A 19,153-nucleotide genomic window follows, 5' to 3' on the forward strand; every position below is an offset into this window, starting at 1 on the left:
ATAATTGCTTCGAGAATCAAAGCCAGCTATTGCTTTCAGTTAATTAATTAACTTAGGGAAGAAACTAGACTCGTTAATTTCTTTCTATTGATTTCTTTTAGAGAAAACTATTACGATGTTTCTGTTGCTGTGTTTAAACAGTTTCATGATTGACAATGACTCGGCAGTATAATTCAATCGGGTAAATTTCTTCCCTCTAAATCTGCATATGGGAAACTTAAAGGATACTGAATTATTTTTTTAGCTAACGAATCGGGAGTCATGATCTAAAGTCATTAAAGACGTGTTATATGGTCATTTATGTAACGAAGACCGTGTTATGATCAACTGGAGAATTTGAGGTCGATTGAAATCAAAATACGTATTAAGTTTCAAATCTATGGCAATAATTTTACAAAGAAAAATATTCACATATCTACTCTTTTGCTGAATCTTTTTTCAGCTTAAGGTCAAATAATGTCCTATTTAGCATGCATTGCTAAATAGGACATTATTTGAACCAATTTTTAAATGAACTTTTCAGTGCGTGATTTTAATTTTATTGAACACTAGCCGCCTGCGGCGACCAGCTGGTTCGTCTTCTTACGCCATTCACCTTTCTGTGCAACTAGCCACCTACGGCGGCTGTTTGGCTAACTTGTCAATTACCTTTTTAATTCAAGTTTGCCGCCTTCGGTGGCTGTTTAAATAAGTTTGGCAGCAGTATTAATATCTATCTTTTTTTGTGCCATTTACATTTTTACGCCAAGATTGCCGCCTTCGGCGGCTACCTACCTTTACGATCTATCTCTAAATTTTCTTATCCATCTCTATTCATTTTAACCTCCCCGCTTATTTCCTAATAAAAACAAAGATCACTCAAAAAACCACTTTTTTTTATTTAAGTAGAGCAAAAAAAAAAAAATAAAATTATCTCAAATTCCCCGTAGTGTGCAAAAAGTAGCGTTTGACAAAGAAAAAAAAATCTCGCTGTTTTTATTGAATTAAATGCGCACAACTATGAAATGTAACGTAATATAGATACAGCAAAACATCCAGCTTGGGGGGGGGGGAATAGAAAAAGAAATAAATACAATCCTTAAATAAAAAAAAAAAAAAAAAAAAAAGCAAGCGCTGCCGGAAAAACACGTGGTTATCACCACGTCATAAAATGCAGAAGTAAGCTATATAGTAAAGAAAAAAAGATTAACATTGTTTGCGATGAAGATTCCATCGTATATATCGAATCGAAATTCAAGTAGTGACGTCAGAGGCATAAAAGGTTGAAGAACGCTTTTTTCGACCGATGCGTATAAAGACATAATGTATTCAGCATTAAAAAAATTGTAAAAAAAAAAAAAAAAAAAAAAAACTATTGCGTATTTTTAAGAACTTTTTTCTTCTGAAGAGGGCGAAATGTTTTTACTATTACCAACTTAAATTTTAGAAATGAGGCTTTGATAATTCTCGCAGGATGATATTAGAAAGAAATAAAACCCAGGAAAAAATGCAAATTAAAGGTTTTTTCAAAAATTCATAAAAAATACAAAAATTGCTCTATCTTCAAAAAAGTTTCATTCATCATATTTTAAATTGAATTTCCTACACTATAGTACCAAAAATATTTGTGTGATACGATTGGTTCGGGGTCTGTGAGGTAAAAAGGGCCAAAAAACTCATAAAACATTAAATAACTTCTTTTCTAATTAAAATATCAAAAATCGAAGCCCGAGGTGCACATCTTCGACAAAAACAGCACTTGTATACCAAATTTCATCTTTCCAGGCCTTACCGTTTTCCCGGGAAGCGCGCCACACACACACACACACAAACATCTTATTTTATTACTAGCCGCCTGCGGCGACCAGCTGGTCCGCCTTTTTACACCATTCGCCTTTTTGCGCCAGAGTTGCCGCCGTTTAGCGACGGTATTAATCAATGTTTTTCTCTTTTTTCTCAATATTATCATTCGCCTTTATACACCGATGTTGCCGCCTTCGGCGGCTGCTTAAACAAATTTCGTGGCGGTAGCAATCAATCTACTCGTATATCTATGTATATCATTAGTAGTATGAATAAAATATTTTCTAGATCTATCTCCAGTTCCGTCGTTTAGAATATTTTTAAAGGAAGGGGAGACACAAACGACGTACTCTTCATGCAAATTTTGTCTAAAAATAACAAAAAGCACTTCCACTTTTATGTGAAAGCATTGTTTTTTCAAAGTCATGGTGTGTGTGGGGGGGGCATTGACACCCCGTTGAAATTCCTTAAATGGCGGGCATGCCTCTTTCTTGCTGTCCATCTGCTATATCGAACTCTATATTTGTCTATGTATCAATCTATACGATCTGCGCATATCTACCTCCTGACAGTACAATCTTTTTTTATTTATATAAGTATTAATTCGAAAACAAAAACATTTTTTGTCCACTCAACCTCTATCTATCTCTGTATCTACCTAACCTAACCGCCAATTCGTAACAGAAACGAAGATCATGCAAAAAAATCGCGGACTTTATTTATTTAATCAAAATAGCCCTCAAAAATAAAAGCTGTTTGTTCCCCGTAGTGTTCATAAAGTAGCGCTTGCAAAAAAAAAAAAAAAAAAAAAAAGGTGAAGAGAAGGCAAGCGATTTCAGTTGGATCACGTGATGAGGTAAACTCGGAACTCAGCCGGCAAGCGAACAGCGCGCGTTAGGTTCTGCCATTAAAAAAATTGTAAAAAAAAAACTATTGCGTATTTTTCAAAACTTTTTTCTTCTGAAGAGGGCGGAATGTTTTTACTATTACCAACTAAAATTTTAGAATTGATGGTTCAATACTTGTCGCCGGATGGGTTTCGAAAAAAACTAAACCCAGAAAAAAATGTAAAATAAAGGTTTTTTCAAAAATCAATAAAAAATACAAAAATTGTTCTATCTTCAAAGTTTTTTCAATCATCATATTTAAAACTAAATTTCCTACATTATAATACAAAAAATATTTGTGTGGTGCGATTGGTTCGGGGTCTGTGAGGTAAAAAGTACTAAAAAGTGCAAAAAAACGCATAAAACATTAAATAACGTTTTTTCTAATAAAAATATCAAAAATCGAAGCCCGAGGTGCACTTTTTCAGCAAAAACTGCACCTGTATACCAAATTTCATCTTTCTAGGCCTTACCGTTTTCCTGGGATGCGCGCCACAAACACACACACACACACACAAGCATCTTATTTTATTATATGTATAGATATGTAAGAAGACAAAAAGAAAATCATGCAAAAAAAGCGTGCTTACTTATTTATTAAAATAGCACAAAAAATTGGTGTCTGTGTGGTATCCGGAGTTTGCCAAAGTATAAAAATCATTGTTTTTATTGAAATTCAAAAAAAAAAAAAAGTGACTGGGACCAAAACGATCCGATGTGGTCCGTGTGATTAACCGAAATCGAATGTTTAGCAAAACATCCGGGGGGGGGGGGGGGGAGAAACAAATGAAATACCTAGAAAGAAAAAAAAGCGAATGAATCCTTCGAAAGGAAGAAAAGAAAAAAGCAAGTTACGTACTTTAGTTAGATCACGTGGGTGCGTTACGTCATATTCGAAGCGGTCAGCGGATCTTCGGTGAAGCGATAGCTCCTATTTTCGTTCTGCCTTTAAAAAATTGTAAAAAAAAAAAAACTTTTGAATATTTTTGAAAACTTTTATTTCTGTAGAGGACGAAATGTTCTGGCTACTACATAGTAAAATTGTAGAAATGAGGTTATTATATTTTTCACGGGATGCGTTTAGAAAAAAATTAAACCCAGAAAAAAATGCTAAATAAAGGTTTTTTCAAAAATTCATAAAAAATACAAAAATTGCTCTATCTTCAAAACTTTTTTGTTCATCATATTTAAAATTAAATTTCCGACACTATAGTACCAAAAATATTTGTCTGGAGCGATTGGTTCAGGGTCTGTGAGGTTAAAAGTACTAAAAAGTGCTAAAAATCACATAAAACATTAAATAACTTTTTTTCTAATTAAAATATCAAAAATCGAAGCCCGAGGTGCACAACTTCAGCAAAAACTTCACCTGTATACCAAATTTCATCTTTCTAGGCCTTACCGTTTTCCCGGGATGCGCGCCACACACACACACACAAACACCTTATTTTAATACTAGCCGCCTGCGGCGACCAGCTGGTCCGCCTTTTTACGCCATTCGCCTTTTTGCGCCAAAGTTGCCGCCTTCGGTGGCTGCTTAGACAATTTAGCGACGGTATTAATCAATGTTTTTCTCTTATTTTCTCAATATTATCATTCGCCTTTTTACACCGATGTTGCCGCCTTCGGCAGCTGCTAAAACAAATTTCGTGGCGTTATCAATCAATCTATATCTATGTATATCATTAGTAGTTTGAATAAAATATTTTCTAGATCTATCTCCAGTTCCGTCGTCTGGAATATTTTTAAAGGAGGGGGAGACACAAACGACGTACTCTTCATGCAAATTTTGTCGAAAAATAACAAAAAGCACTTCTACTTTTATGTGAAAGCATTGTTTTTTCAAAGTCATGGTGTGTGTGGGGGGGGGCACTGACACCCCGTTGAAATTCCTTAAATGACGGGCATGCCTCTTTCTTGCTGTCCATCTGCTATATCGAACTCTATATTTGTCTATCTATCAATCTATACGATCTGCGCATATCTACCTCCTGACAGTACAATCTTTTTTTATTTATATAAGTATTAATTCGAAAGCAAAAACATTTTGTGTCCACTCAACCTCTATCCATCTCTGTATCTACCTAACCTAACCGCCAATTCGTAACAGAAACGAAGATCATGCAAAAAATCGCGGGCTTTATTTATTTAATCAAAATAGCCCTCAAAAATAAAGGTTCTATGTTCCCCGTAGTGTTCAAAAAGTAGCGCTTGCAAAAAAAAAAAAAAAAAAAAGGTGAAGGAAGGCAAACGATTTCAGTTGGATCACGTGATGAGGTAAGCTCGGAACTCAGCCGGCAAGCGAACAGCTCGTGTTGTGTTCTGCCATTTAAAAAATTGTAAAAAAAAAAAAAAAAAAAAAACTATTGCGTATTTTCCAAAACTTTTTTCTTCTGAAGGGGGCGGAATGTTTTTACTATTACCAACTAAAATTTTAGAATTGGGCGTTCAATACTTGTCGCAGGATGGGTTTCGAAAAAAACTAAACCCTGAAAAAAATGTAAAATAAAGGTTTTTTTCAAAAATCTATAAAAAATACAAAAATTGTTCTATCTTCAAAATTTTTTCATTCATCATATTTAAAATTAAATTTCCTACACAATAGTAGAAAAAATATCGGTCTGGCGCGATTGATCCGGGATCTGTGAGGTCAAGAGTACTAAAAAGTGCTAAAAATAACATAAAACATTAAATAACTTTTTTCTAATTAAAATATCAAAAATCGAAGCCCGAGGTGCACATTTTCAGCAAAAACTGCACCTGTGTACCAAATTTCATCTTTCTAGGCCTTACCGTTTTGCCAGGATACGCGCCACAAACACACACACACACACACAAACATCTTGTTTTATTATATGTATAGATATGTATAGATTTGGGTTAAAAATTGTTGGCTTTATTTTTGCATACTTATGTGTCAAAGGTAGTTAATTTAACTTTTAAATCTAATCGAATGAGCTTAAAAACTACACTTGTGTAATCTTCTAGAAGGATAAGGTTGTTTCAGATAAGCGAAAAGTATTGAAAAAAAATTGAAATCGTCAATAACAAATAAAGCAAACAAAAAGCTTTTCGCTACGATTAAACTTCTTTTTCTGTATTTAGTATTTTTTTTTATAGAAAAGATCATTTAATCAAAATGGATTAGTATAGAGTTACAAATGTTTTGCTTTAGAATTAATTATTCAGGAAAATAACTATACAGAGGTCACTAAAGTGTTGTTATCCACTTTTTTGTTAAAATTAGCAACAACTTGCTTTTAACAAATGAGTATGAATTAAAAAACGAAGTGAGATAATCTCAGTCGACTTCCTGTCTTCTTAGACCATCCTTTGTTACTGGATCTTTCAATTTTCAAAATCACATACTAGTTTAGATTTTTGAAATTGCAGGTCGTCTTTAACGGTATTAATAAAATACTAAACAATTAAATACGTAGCATATCTGCCTGTACTAATAGACAACAATGAAGGGAGAAAATTTTATTAGTTTAGAATCTTAGTAATTTCTGAAATTTCTCTATGATATAACAGTTTAAGAAAATAATATATTGTGTAAAATTCTTTGAATTTACAAAAATTTACATTGCATAAACTAATTCTTCCTAAAGAGGGATACTGGTACAGCTAATTTAGCTAACAGCAATACTAAAGTTCTTAAAGCTAGTAACTTCTTTCTTTGGATTGAAACGTAACAAAGGCAAAACTACGCGGTGAAAAGGCATCAATTAACAAAACTTTTAAATTATAAAATTTTAAATCTCATTACATTGCTGATAAAAAATTCGATGCTCTGTTTGAATGATTAACTACTTTTCTCCCACTTTTCTCAGCTTTCATTTGCAACTTAAGGTTTACTTAAGTTTTTTTTTTTTTTTTTTTTTTTGAGTGAAGTAAAACGAATAGTACGAGTATAAAACGCATATAAGGGAATAACTGACTTATGGTTTTCCAGACAAAAGTACTAGGATGCTGTCCATACATGATTTTACACTTTTTAAAAATAAATTTGATGTCTTCCCCCACTGTGAAAAAGCGTCACACTTTACCTTCTTCTTCATAACCTTTACCTTCTCTTTCATTAGCACATATTGCTAAAAAAAAGTGTAAAGAGACACTTCTTGTAGCTCCTTTCCGTCTCGTTGTTAAAAACTACCACAATTTTACTAACCCCTCCTCCCTTCCTCAAAACGCCACATTATTTGTGGATGACCCCTAGCTGATTCTTCATATAAAATACTTGAGACTAAATTCTATGAAAATAGAATCCTTTGAGAAAAGAAAGACGATTTTTTATATATAAATGCAAAATAACTTTGCAGAATAAAGTAGCAAATATATTAACGGATAATGAGATGTTGTAATGAAAGGCATCAAGGAGAACATGCCTTACATGAACGAGTTTCTTGAAAGAGCACCTACTACCTAATCAGACTGAGAAAAATTGTCTTCCTACGAAAGAAGGAAGTATTTTCCAAAGAAATGGCACTCGCACAAGGAAAACAATTTTTGTTACTGCTCCCTGGGGGACTACTGGCTGTCACGTGTCCCAGATAGCTTTGTTAGATAGGTACTAAAGTGTAAAACTTCTAAGTCAGCTTCAAAATCAATTGCACATAGGAATGGAAGCTAGTTAAAAGGGGCATTAATGGGGCATTAGTCTATAAAGTTAACCTCTTAGTTTAGATTTTAAATTTTTGATGCGCTTTGTATTGAAAAATTTGTAACTTAATAGAAGATCATATTGACTGATCTATTTAATAATGATCATATAAATATGTGTATGTTTATGATTATATTCATTTTGGCAGAAACAGGTTCATTTATCTTAACGTTTTTCTTGTTACTTTTATTGATGATCATGAACTGTTGCGTAGGCATATATTATCATTCATCCTGGTTCTATGTAATTTATGCAATAAGACAATGTAAAGTAAAAATTAAGAAACTTATCTGAAGTGACGTAACCAAAATTAGGCGCTGCCACGAGCTGTAATCAAAACAATTTATGCCAATTGTAGAGTAGCACATCCAGAAACTACCATCTGGGTGGGGTTTTTGGCCATGACCACTCTCATACGTACATTACTATTGCATTAGAATAAGTAATATGTGTTAAAACCAGTGATATTGAGGAGGGGGTTATATGTATATATATATGTATATATACATATACAGTGGAACCTCGGTAACTCGACACCCCAAGGGACCACAAAAATATGTCGAGTTAAGCGGGTGTCAACCGAGGTTCCAAATTTTGCTTACAATTCACGAAGTGATTTTTTCCTTCTTTTTTGTTTCTGCTTGAAAAGAACATAACAAAATAAATTGGACACTTTTGAATGACATATTAGGAACAAATCCGTAATTTTTGAAAAGAGGTAAGAGCTTCTTGTTAATCAGGTCTCTTAAAGAGTAAAGACCTGCTCACACTTGTTTGAAAAACAAGTCTCGTTCTGCCTTGATTCTCTAATGGACTACAATGGGTACATTACTCCAACCCTTTCCTAGCCCTGGGACTACACCAAAAGCACAGAGTGTGGTGGCTGACTTTTCTGGGGGGGAACTCTGTTTAAGAGCTCTTTCTGGAAATCAATGAACTGACTAACCTGGAAACCGCAAATTTCACAGAAATGGTCAGTGTGAAAGAATATCGGTGACAAAAAGGGGCTAAAAGAGCCAATGGGTGTCGACTTATAGATGCTCCTGTAAATGTGTGTCATGTTAGAGAGGTTTGCACCCATTGAAATTAACATTGATCCAACCATTGGAGAAATAAATGTCCACTTACTGAGGTTGTCGAGTTATCCGCGTGTCGAGTTACCGAAGTTTCACTGTATATATATATAAATACTAATAATGTAAAGCTGTAGAGCTTGTTTGTTTGACCGCAGTAATCTCAGGATCTACTGATTCGAATTCAAAATTCTTTTGGTATTGAATAGTTCATTCAATGAGGAAGGTTTTAGGCTATATAACATCACGCTATGACTAATAGGAGTGGAGCATCAATAAAAAATGCTATGAAAACGGGAAAATTTATATTAAATATAAAATGCTTGGAACGCAGAATATGCGTAGCCATTGTGGCTCGACCTGAAAATGCGGGCTTTGCGATATAGTGGGCGTAGGTTCGAGTCAGCCATGGCACGAAGCCATGAGGCAAATCTCGAGGGAACTTTTCAGAGAAAATCCCAAACGATGCTAAAAATGATTTGTAAAAATAATATATACATAACATTGTCTTATTTTTCTTACTAATAATATAAAGCTAAAGAGTTTGTTTTATCGCGCTAATCTCAGGAACTACTGGTTCCAATTGAAAAAATTCTTTTTGTGTTAAATAGTGCATTTCTTGAGGAATTCTTTAGGCTATATGACATCACGCTATGACTAATAGGAGTGCAGCAGCAATACAAAATGTTACGAAAACGGTAAAATTTATATCTATACTAATATTATAAAGCTGAAGAGTTTGTTTGTTTGAACGCGTAAATCTCAGGGTTCGAATTGAAAAATTCTTTTTGTGTTAAATAGTTCATTCATTGAGAAAGGCTATAGGCCATTTTTTAAAAAATCAGATTGACCGAAATATTTGTAATAGCAAATTAAATGTTTAATTAATTGTTTAGTTCTATGAGTTCCTAATAGATGGCGGGGTAAGTTAACTCTTCGAGAGGGCGCTGGCCGGCAGTGTCGATAGCTGCGAGGAACCATGCCCATGCTACGCTGTTGTGATCAGCAAACATATTTTTGAGTGTGTTTTTTTTTTTCAATGTTCAGGTACATAATTTGATTTTGTAGGATTTTTCTATAGGGTTTTGTTTTCTTTATTTCTTCAACATTTGCTTTTGTTCTTATTGTTGCAGATAGTTACTTATCTAAGTAAATAATTTGATTTGTCGTATTTTTCAATTGTGATTCTTCTTTAGAACGTTTTTATTATAGCATTGTTTATTTGGCGAAAAACTTTTAATTGCAGGGAGAAAAACCCGCTTCACTTGCTAAAGGGCAGGGTTGCTTAGTGCGTTAAGCAATGAACTATGTAGTTGAAGGATTGTTTTGAGTTTTAAAGCTACTATTAATATTTTAATGTGTTTTGGCGAATAGTTTTAGATTCCAAAGATACTTCGATAGGCCTTTCGAAAAGGTGTGTAAGCATTTTAGTTGAAGAAAAAATCATATCAGAAGGGGGGCTGGGGGCTTGGATTTTTTTTTTTGTTCAACGGATTTCCTTTAACTTCTTAGCACGGGCATCGCCGTGCGGGTACTATTAGTACACACACACACACACACACACACACACACACACATATATATATATATATATATATATATATATATATATATATATATATATATATATATATATATATATATATATATATATATATATATATATATATATATATATATATATATATATATATATATATATATATATATATATATATATATTGTTACAAATTCTGTAAATAGTAATTATTGTAGGAACGTAACCTGTAAATAGTTTCCCGTAATGAATATACAACCCCTTTTTCATTCGGCTAAATTATACGACCCCTATTTTCTTTCTTTTCATTGATAACGGTCTACTACTTTACAGAAGCGTGTGGAATATTTGAGAAATTTCTTTTCGGTGTATTTAAGCCGTTAGCGATGGATAAACAGTTAGTTTCGATTGAGATTTTCGAACTGAGTGCATTTTTGCTCTGTTTATAGCGAGGCATTTCGCTGTGTTGTTTTCGCATTTGGAAGTAAATACGTGTGTAAACGTTGAGTTTACGGTGTTGTGTGATAATTGCTTAATTGCTGATGAATAATTTAGCAGTTGTTGAAGATCTTTCCTGTACATAGTGTAAATAAATTTCCTGTGTTTTTATCAAGAACTGTGTCTTCATTTCAAGAAAGTGGAAGTCGCACCGAATCCGTTACAATTTGGCGCCCAACGTGGGGCTACTTCAGGACTTTCTTGCAGTAGGTGTGACTTTGGACATTTTTTCATAAAGACTTTTTAAATTTGGACTTTATTTTTATGGTGATTACTCGCGCAATGGATGAACAATTAAAACAACTGCTTGATGCAATCAACTCTGTGAAGAGTGATATGGCGGCTAATCAAGAACAATTAAAAAGTGACTTGACTGCAAGTTTTACAGCTAATCAAGAACAATTAAAAAATGATATGGCAGCTAATCAAGAACAATTAAAAAATGATATGGCAGCTAATCAAGAGCAATTAAAAAATGAATTGGCGACTAACCAGGAACAGTTAAATAGTGATTTAACTGCTAAAATTACTACAAGTCAAAATGAAATAAAAAGTGACCTAACGTCGATGAAAACCATGATGGAGAATCAACTAACCGCCATGGGAGATAAAGTTGATGCTCTGGAAGAAAAATTTGATACTGTGGAAGAGCGTATCGCCAGTGTGGAAAATAAGTTGGAAGAAGAAGACAAGAAATTTACTTCATTTAAGGAAGAAATAATTAAAGACATGGAACGGAGATTGGCGACCGCGGAAAGCAGCTCTGTACAGTTTGGCGCTCCCACATCTGTTGCTCGACCGTCCATTAAACTGGTCACATTTGATGGGAAAAGTTCGTGGCAGGTATACAAGACCCAATTCATGATAGTGGCGGAAGCGAACGGATGGGACTCTGCTACCAAGGCCTGCCATCTTGCAGCATCCCTGAGAGGTGACGCAGCGGACATTCTTCAGACCCTTCCGGACAGCCAGCGCCTGGATTTCGCCGCCCTCACATCTGCGTTGGAGCTTCGCTTCGGTGAGAAGTGCCAGAAAGATTTCAGCCGACTCCAGTTGAAGTCCCGTTTCCAGAAAACCGGGGAAACCCTGCAAGAGCTAGCGGCGGACGTCGAGAGATTGTCTCATCTTGCTTTTTACGACTGCCCTGCGGATGTTCGAGACAACCTGGCACTCGACTACTATATCGACGGGGTTCGAGATCCGGAAATCCAGAAAGCTCTACGGATGGCGGATGTCAAAGACTTGAATTCTGCCGTTGTGTATGCGATGAGATACGAGGCCGCCCAAGAAGCAACCCGTGTGGATCGCCATCTAATCCGGACTCAGGAAGCTGATGAGTCTGATTCCAGGTCGTCCCACCTCGCTGAACTTGAGAGACAACTCGGTGACTTGACAAGACATTTGAGCAGCATAACAGCCCAAAAGAAACAAGAGCAGAAGTGCTGGAAATGCGGTAGTGAAGGACACCTGCGAAGGAGTTGTCCGGCTCGCCAAGCTACGCGAGGGAAGGAAATCACCACCACTAAAGCTCTGCAGATTTCCTCTTCTAGTAGTGGCAGTGATGGACTTTTCATTTACGCACATGTAAATGGGAACCCCTGCAGACTGATTGTTGACACTGGAGCCAATGTGACAATCATTAGGACAGATGTGGCTCGTGAATTTGGATTGAAACTGCTGTGGACATCGCCACGCGTAAGTCTCCAGACTGTGACAGGTGACAAAATTGAGATTGACGGTAAAGTGGACTTGGAAATAGTGCTTGGGAATGCCACCTACCATCATACGGCATTCGTCGCTAATATCACGGACCCCTTCATTCTCGGATTGGACTTTTTGAAGAAATATGACTTCACTCTCGACTTCAAGACTAATGAGCTGCACTCGATGAGAGAAGACATAGCCGTTTTCCCTGCAGAGAGTGATGTAAAATCCGCTCATCAAATAATAGCTCAAACAGATTTATCGATTCCCTCAATGTCAGAATCATTAATACCTGGCTCCCTTGAAGAAAGCAATAGTTTTCGATTTGGACTCATTGAATACCCTAACCTAAGCAATAACCTAAAAGGAGTGCTGGTAGCATCTACGCTTGTAGACCTTTCTAAGGATGTAATTCCTGTGAGAGTCGCCAACGTGAGTGAAAGGCCAAGGAATATCCGAAAAGGTGAAGTGTTGGCAACTTGTACTCCAGTAAACTGCATCATTAGAAGAATCAATTCCCCCGAGACTGTGTCTTCTGAGTCCTTGACGTCGAAGTTAATTGGGAGTGCGCCATTATCGAAAGATCAAAGAACTGCTGCGGAACAATTGGTGGATGACTTCAAGCATCTGTTTTCATCTACATCGGAGGATGTTGGCCGTACGAATTTAACGCAGCATAGGATCTACACTGGAGAACACCCCCCTATTAAACAGCATCCAAGACGACTACCGTTCGCCAAGAAGGAAGAGGTTGAGACCCTCCTGAAAGAGATGAAGGAGAATGATGTAATCGAACCTTCATCCAGTCCTTGGGCCTCTCCCATCGTCTTGGTCCGAAAGAAAGATGGCTCCACCAGATTTTGTGTCGATTACCGACGGCTGAATGAAATCACCAAGAAAGACAGCTACCCTCTTCCACGAATAGACGACACCTTGGACACTCTTTCCGGACACAAGTGGTTTTCGACCCTGGACTTGAAGAGCGGCTACTGGCAGGTTGAGATACACCCTGAGGACCGAGAGAAGACAGCGTTTACAACTGGACAAGGCTTATGGCAGTTTAAAGTGATGCCCTTCGGCCTCTGCAATGCACCAGCTACGTTCGAGCGTCTTATGGAGACAGTGTTAAGAGGACTCTCTTACGAATCCTGTCTGGTCTACTTAGACGATATCATCATCGTGGGACGCAGCTTCGAAGAACATCTGGCAAATCTTAGGAAGGTGCTGCAAAAGCTTAAGGAAGCCAATCTGAAGTTAAGCCCGTCCAAATGTAATTTGTTCCGCCGGGAAGTGAACTACCTTGGTCACATCATCTCTTCTGAAGGTGTACAAACCGATCCAGAAAAGGTATCTGCGGTCAGGAGTTGGAGTCGTCCCGAAAACATCCATCAGCTGCGAAGTTTCCTGGGGCTCTGCACGTACTACAGGAAGTTTGTAAAGGGTTTTTCCAACATCGCACGACCTTTGCATAAGCTGACGGAGAGCAAGCAAAAGTTTGAATGGTCCAAAGAATGCGAAGCTGCATTTCTACGACTGAAGGAGGCTTTAACATCAACGCCTATCCTCGCCTATCCTCAGCCTGAAAAATCCTTTATCCTGGACACTGATGCGAGCAACGAGGGCATCGGAGCTGTTTTATCCCAAGAAATTGACGGAAATGAACATGTCATCGCTTACTGGAGCAAATGCTTATCAAAGTCGGAGCGAAATTACTGCGTCACCAGAAAGGAGTTACTGGCCATAGTGAAAGCTGTAGAACACTTCCATCATTACCTCTACGGCCGAAAATTTCTGCTTCGGACAGATCATGCCTCATTAACTTGGCTTTTGAACTTCAAGAATCCAGAAGGCCAGATAGCCAGATGGATACAGCGGCTCCAGGAATATGACATGGAGATCAAGCATCGAAAAGGGTTATCTCACGGTAATGCTGACGCTTTATCAAGGAGACCCTGTCCTGAGAACTGCCACTATTGTTCCCGAATCGAGAAACAGTATGGAACGACTAGCCCTACCGCCTATCAGGTGAGAGTGACTCCAACATCATCAGAACCTGATCCATGGAGTGATGACCAAGTTCGAAAAGATCAACTTGAAGACCCCGACATAAAACCAATTTTAGAGTTCATGGAAAGTGACAGTCGACGCCCTAGCTGGCAGGACGTTTCCATCTTCAGTCCTGCAACAAAAAGATACTGGGCTTTATGGAACTCACTCCATTTACGGAACGGCGTGCTACTCCGGAAATGGGAATCTGACGACGGCAAGACATCTAGGTGGCAGTTACTACTTCCTCGATCCAGGATTTCAGATGTTCTGAAAGAAATACATAGTAGTGCGACTGGAGGACATTTTGGTGTCTTGAAAACTCTCAATAAAGTTCGGGAGCGCTTCTTCTGGAGCAAGGCGAAGGATGACGTGGAGAAGTGGTGCCATTCTTGTGACACCTGTGCTGCTCGTAAAGGACCGAAGAAGAGAAGCAGAGGGAAGCTACATCTGTACAACGTTGGAGCTCCTTTCGAACGAATTGGGATCGACATCCTGGGTCCTCTACCAAGAACTGCTGATGGGAACAAATACATTCTTGTTTCCATCGACTACTTCACCAAATGGCCGGAAGCAAATCCCATTCCTGATCAAGAGGCTACCACCGTCGCAGAGACTCTAGTCCAACACTGGATCTCGAGATATGGAACACCTTTGCAGATTCATTCCGATCAAGGGAGGAATTTCATCTCTGCTGTGTTTAAGGGCCTATGTCAAATTCTCGGAATTGAGAAAACTAGGACAACACCACTACACCCACAATCGGACGGCATGGTGGAGAGATTTAACCGCACCATCCTGAATAATCTCTCACTAATGGTATCCAGAAATCAACAGGATTGGGACAAGAAGCTACCTTTGTTCCTGCTGGCCTACCGCAGTGCTGTCCACGAGACTACCGGATATGCCCCATCTCAGATGCTCTTCGGACGAGAGCTTCGGCTACCTTGTGATCTCGTCTTCGGTCGTCCTCCGGATGCGCCTGCATCGCCTGAGGAGTACATCCAGGATCTCCAGGCCCGGTTGGAAGACGTTCATAACTTCGCACGAGAGCGAATCAACATCGCGGCGGAGAAGATGAAGACCCGATACGACACAAGGTCTACTGGACATGAATTCAACGAAGGCGACAAGGTTTGGTTATGGAATCCCATCCGACGGAAAGGTCTGTCACCCAAATCGCAGTCGCATTGGGATGGACCCTACAAAGTCCTTAACCGACTAAATGACGTCGTAGTGAGGATCCAAAAATCACCTAATGCAAAACCTAGGGTTGTACATTATGATCGGTTAGCCCCATACTATGGCCATAGTTCATGAGTATTACGTAAACAACCATGGTTGATAACATAAAAGTTGTAGATAATTTTTGCTTTTAATGTTTAGTAATATTTCTTGTTATTATTGTATTTTCTGTATCTGTTAGTTATTAATTAATGTGTATATTTGTAAACTTGTGATAGAAGTTTGGCACCCTTTCTGGGTATTGTACTGCCCGGGACGTGCAGTCCTTAGGAAGGGGGCAATGTTACAAATTCTGTAAATAGTAATTATTGTAGGAACGTAACCTGTAAATAGTTTCCCGTAATGAATATACAACCCCTTTTTCATTCGGCTAAATTATACGACCCCTATTTTCTTTCTTTTCATTGATAACGGTCTACTACTTTACAGAAGCGTGTGGAATATTTGAGAAATTTCTTTTCGGTGTATTTAAGCCGTTAGCGATGGATAAACAGTTAGTTTCGATTGAGATTTTCGAACTGAGTGCATTTTTGCTCTGTTTATAGCGAGGCATTTCGCTGTGTTGTTTTCGCATTTGGAAGTAAATACGTGTGTAAACGTTGAGTTTACGGTGTTGTGTGATAATTGCTTAATTGCTGATGAATAATTTAGCAGTTGTTGAAGATCTTTCCTGTACATAGTGTAAATAAATTTCCTGTGTTTTTATCAAGAACTGTGTCTTCATTTCAAGAAAGTGGAAGTCGCACCGAATCCGTTACAATATATATATAACAAGCAGGAATAAAAAAATACGAGATATGGATGTAAATTGTTCTCCTTTTACCCCCGCTTTGTAAATATTGGCCATATTTCGTTTTCCAGCCAAGCAAATTCTAACAACCTTTACGGAAATGAAATAAACAATGGATGCCATAGCTTATTTGATGAATAATTTCACCCTGCTCCTCAAAAACAGCGAATAGAGACATTGCAGTTTTTGGAATTCCAGTTCTTGAAAAATACTACATGTTTGATGAAATTCTCCTCCATTACTAATTTAAAAGAAAAAAAAAAGCAGCAAAAATGATTTATTTTTATATAGAAGCAAGAAAAATTGAATAGCTGGGCTAAGTAACAAGTTATCTCCCAAATAAAATTAATTTAGATTTTATTTTAGTGTTACGTGAATTCAACCTTATAGAAACAAATTTAGGAGTTCAAATAATGAAATCATTCTATCATAATCATTCAAATAATCGTTAAGAGCTATTGTATTTAGATTAGCTGTGAAAAGCATCGTAAAATATTTCAAACAAAGCTAAAAATTTCAATAATTTCTACACAATTAATTACATAGAGCAAGTGAATAGGAAGGAAACTTAGCCGACACTAACCGATTTCCTCTTTTCCCCGAACAACAAACACGGAAGTCAAAAATCCCAATTCAAGCGAACTCAAAAATAAAAAAACATCTTTTGAATGTATGACAATATTACGTATGTTTCGTTCGTTACGTTACTTTTTTAAAAGAAAAACTGTTTCGCGAACATCTAATTATTTAAATGCTTGCATAAGATTGCTCCTTTAAATCGCTCTCACTATTTAATGAGCTTTAAAAGCATTTAACAAATTTTTCACAATCGCCTTTCAACTTTGCACGGAATAATCCATTGGTTTTTAATAAATTCACTGCGTATGAAACGTTATTTATAATAATCTTATCCGCGTTAGAAAAATCGTACGATTACGTATAAACGTTATGAAATTAAAGAAGAAAAATGTAATTTATGAGTCTGAAATATTACTGAATGAGAGAAGCGAAATTAATGAAAATACATGACAAAGCCATTGATCAGACAAATGCTGCAAAACATTTCTTACAAATAGAAGCACAAAATTATAAATTACATGACTAAGGAATAATGCATGCGAAATCGTTCTAAAAGAAAACCCAGAAGTGAAAATCCGGATAAGGGGGTAGAAATAATAAAGCGAAACTTAAAATATATTTTGATAAAAAGCCAGAACGAAATTTTGATTACGCCTAATTAATCGTAATATTTATCAAGATCTTTTTAACTGGTTAATATTACAAATTTGAAATGAAAAAACAAAGTACATTCTTGTATAAAAGAGCTAAAGGCCATGAAATCAAATTACGTTGGTTTCTTGGGACATTTTCGAGAAGCATTATTTGGACTGTGTCATGAGAGTAATTTTACAATTTATGAATCTCAAATTACTGGGGGGGGGGGGGGAAGCCATTTTTATTGTTCTTTAAACTAGTGAAATTCTACCATGATAGAAAGTTAAGTCTCTGAAAAACTGAAAGCAAGTGATCATTCATTTAATTGCCTCTGAGAAAGTTATTTATAAACCTTTATTCACGCCTAGTGAATTGGCAATTCATCAAGTTTATAAAAATCACTTTGTGAAGATTGTTCTTTTCTTGAAAAGCATATTATTTTGAAAGATAGTTAATTCCAGGTCTGATATACATTTTCATCGTCATAAAAAGGAAGACAAATATTAGAATATCTTTTTGCCAAACATATCTTTTGAACTAAAGGACTAAATTCAACTAACTAGTCTCTGCGTCTGCAAAACAGATTGTTTCGGAAAATTATGTGATAAGTTGAACAAAATTTGTTTAAAAAATAACAAATGTTTGACAGCTAGAGAAAAACGTATGCACATCTTTTTTTTAAATGAAAAATTAATAAAAACAGACAACAATTATCCGAAGTGATCGTATAGTCAGTGACAACAACATTATGAACTGTTGTTGATGGACAATTTGATCTTACAAATATTTGTTTTGTCATAAATTGAGATTCAGGGTATTTATAAAACTAACACTGTTAGAGAAATGTTACATAAATAAACCAATTTCAGATTTAGATATAATTCCTTTTTAAAATTTGATCCTTAATCTTAAAATGTTTACCACAGCCTTTATATTTTTTTGCATCTCAAACTTTTGTAGTTTGGAGAAGCTTAGACGTAACTAAACTTTGGGTTAGGCACTTGCACTGTCAGAATTTGCCATCTGGGAGGAGGGGTTTTGCAATAACGTGTCATTTATGAGTAAAAAGTGCCGTATTGTGACTGACAATATGTCTTTAAAAAAAGAGTTCTGGACATTTGACCTCCAAAACTTCCCTCGTCACGCCAATGGCGTCAATTATTAATCGTTATACCGTTGTTACCGATGACATCATATTCATTATTCTTTCTTTTAATCTGTCAGTATTGGGGACAAGTGTACAAACACTTTGTCATAGAACTCCCACAGGAAAAGAGTGTACCGAGTACTGTAAGAAAATGGTGAAACGTTACTGAATATTTCCGCGTAACGTTTCGGGAGTTCAATGGTTTTTATCCACTTCTTGGAAAAATCAAGTATCATGAATTGTTACGCACGAATGAAGACTTCGCACTGTTGTAAAAAATATTTTAGCTCCCAGTTTAAAGATTAACTGAGCGTATTTCTAAAGTGTTTCGGCTTTCATTCAATTGCAGCCGGCCCGTCCAGACTGATAAGACTCCCAAAGGGCGCAAATAAGTCTGTGGTCAATGCAGCTTTGCAAGAATTGAAGGCGAGTAAAATTTTTGATACTTAATTGCAATTCTGTCTTAGCTTGGGCCACGTTTGCAATACTGTTTTTGGAGCTTTCTTGGAAACGCAAAAAGGTTTCAAGCTATTATATAAAATCATGCCTACGTTTAATCTAAAATT

This window comes from Uloborus diversus, chromosome 3, assembly GCF_026930045.1.
Source record: "Uloborus diversus isolate 005 chromosome 3, Udiv.v.3.1, whole genome shotgun sequence".
NCBI lineage: Eukaryota > Metazoa > Arthropoda > Arachnida > Araneae > Uloboridae > Uloborus > Uloborus diversus.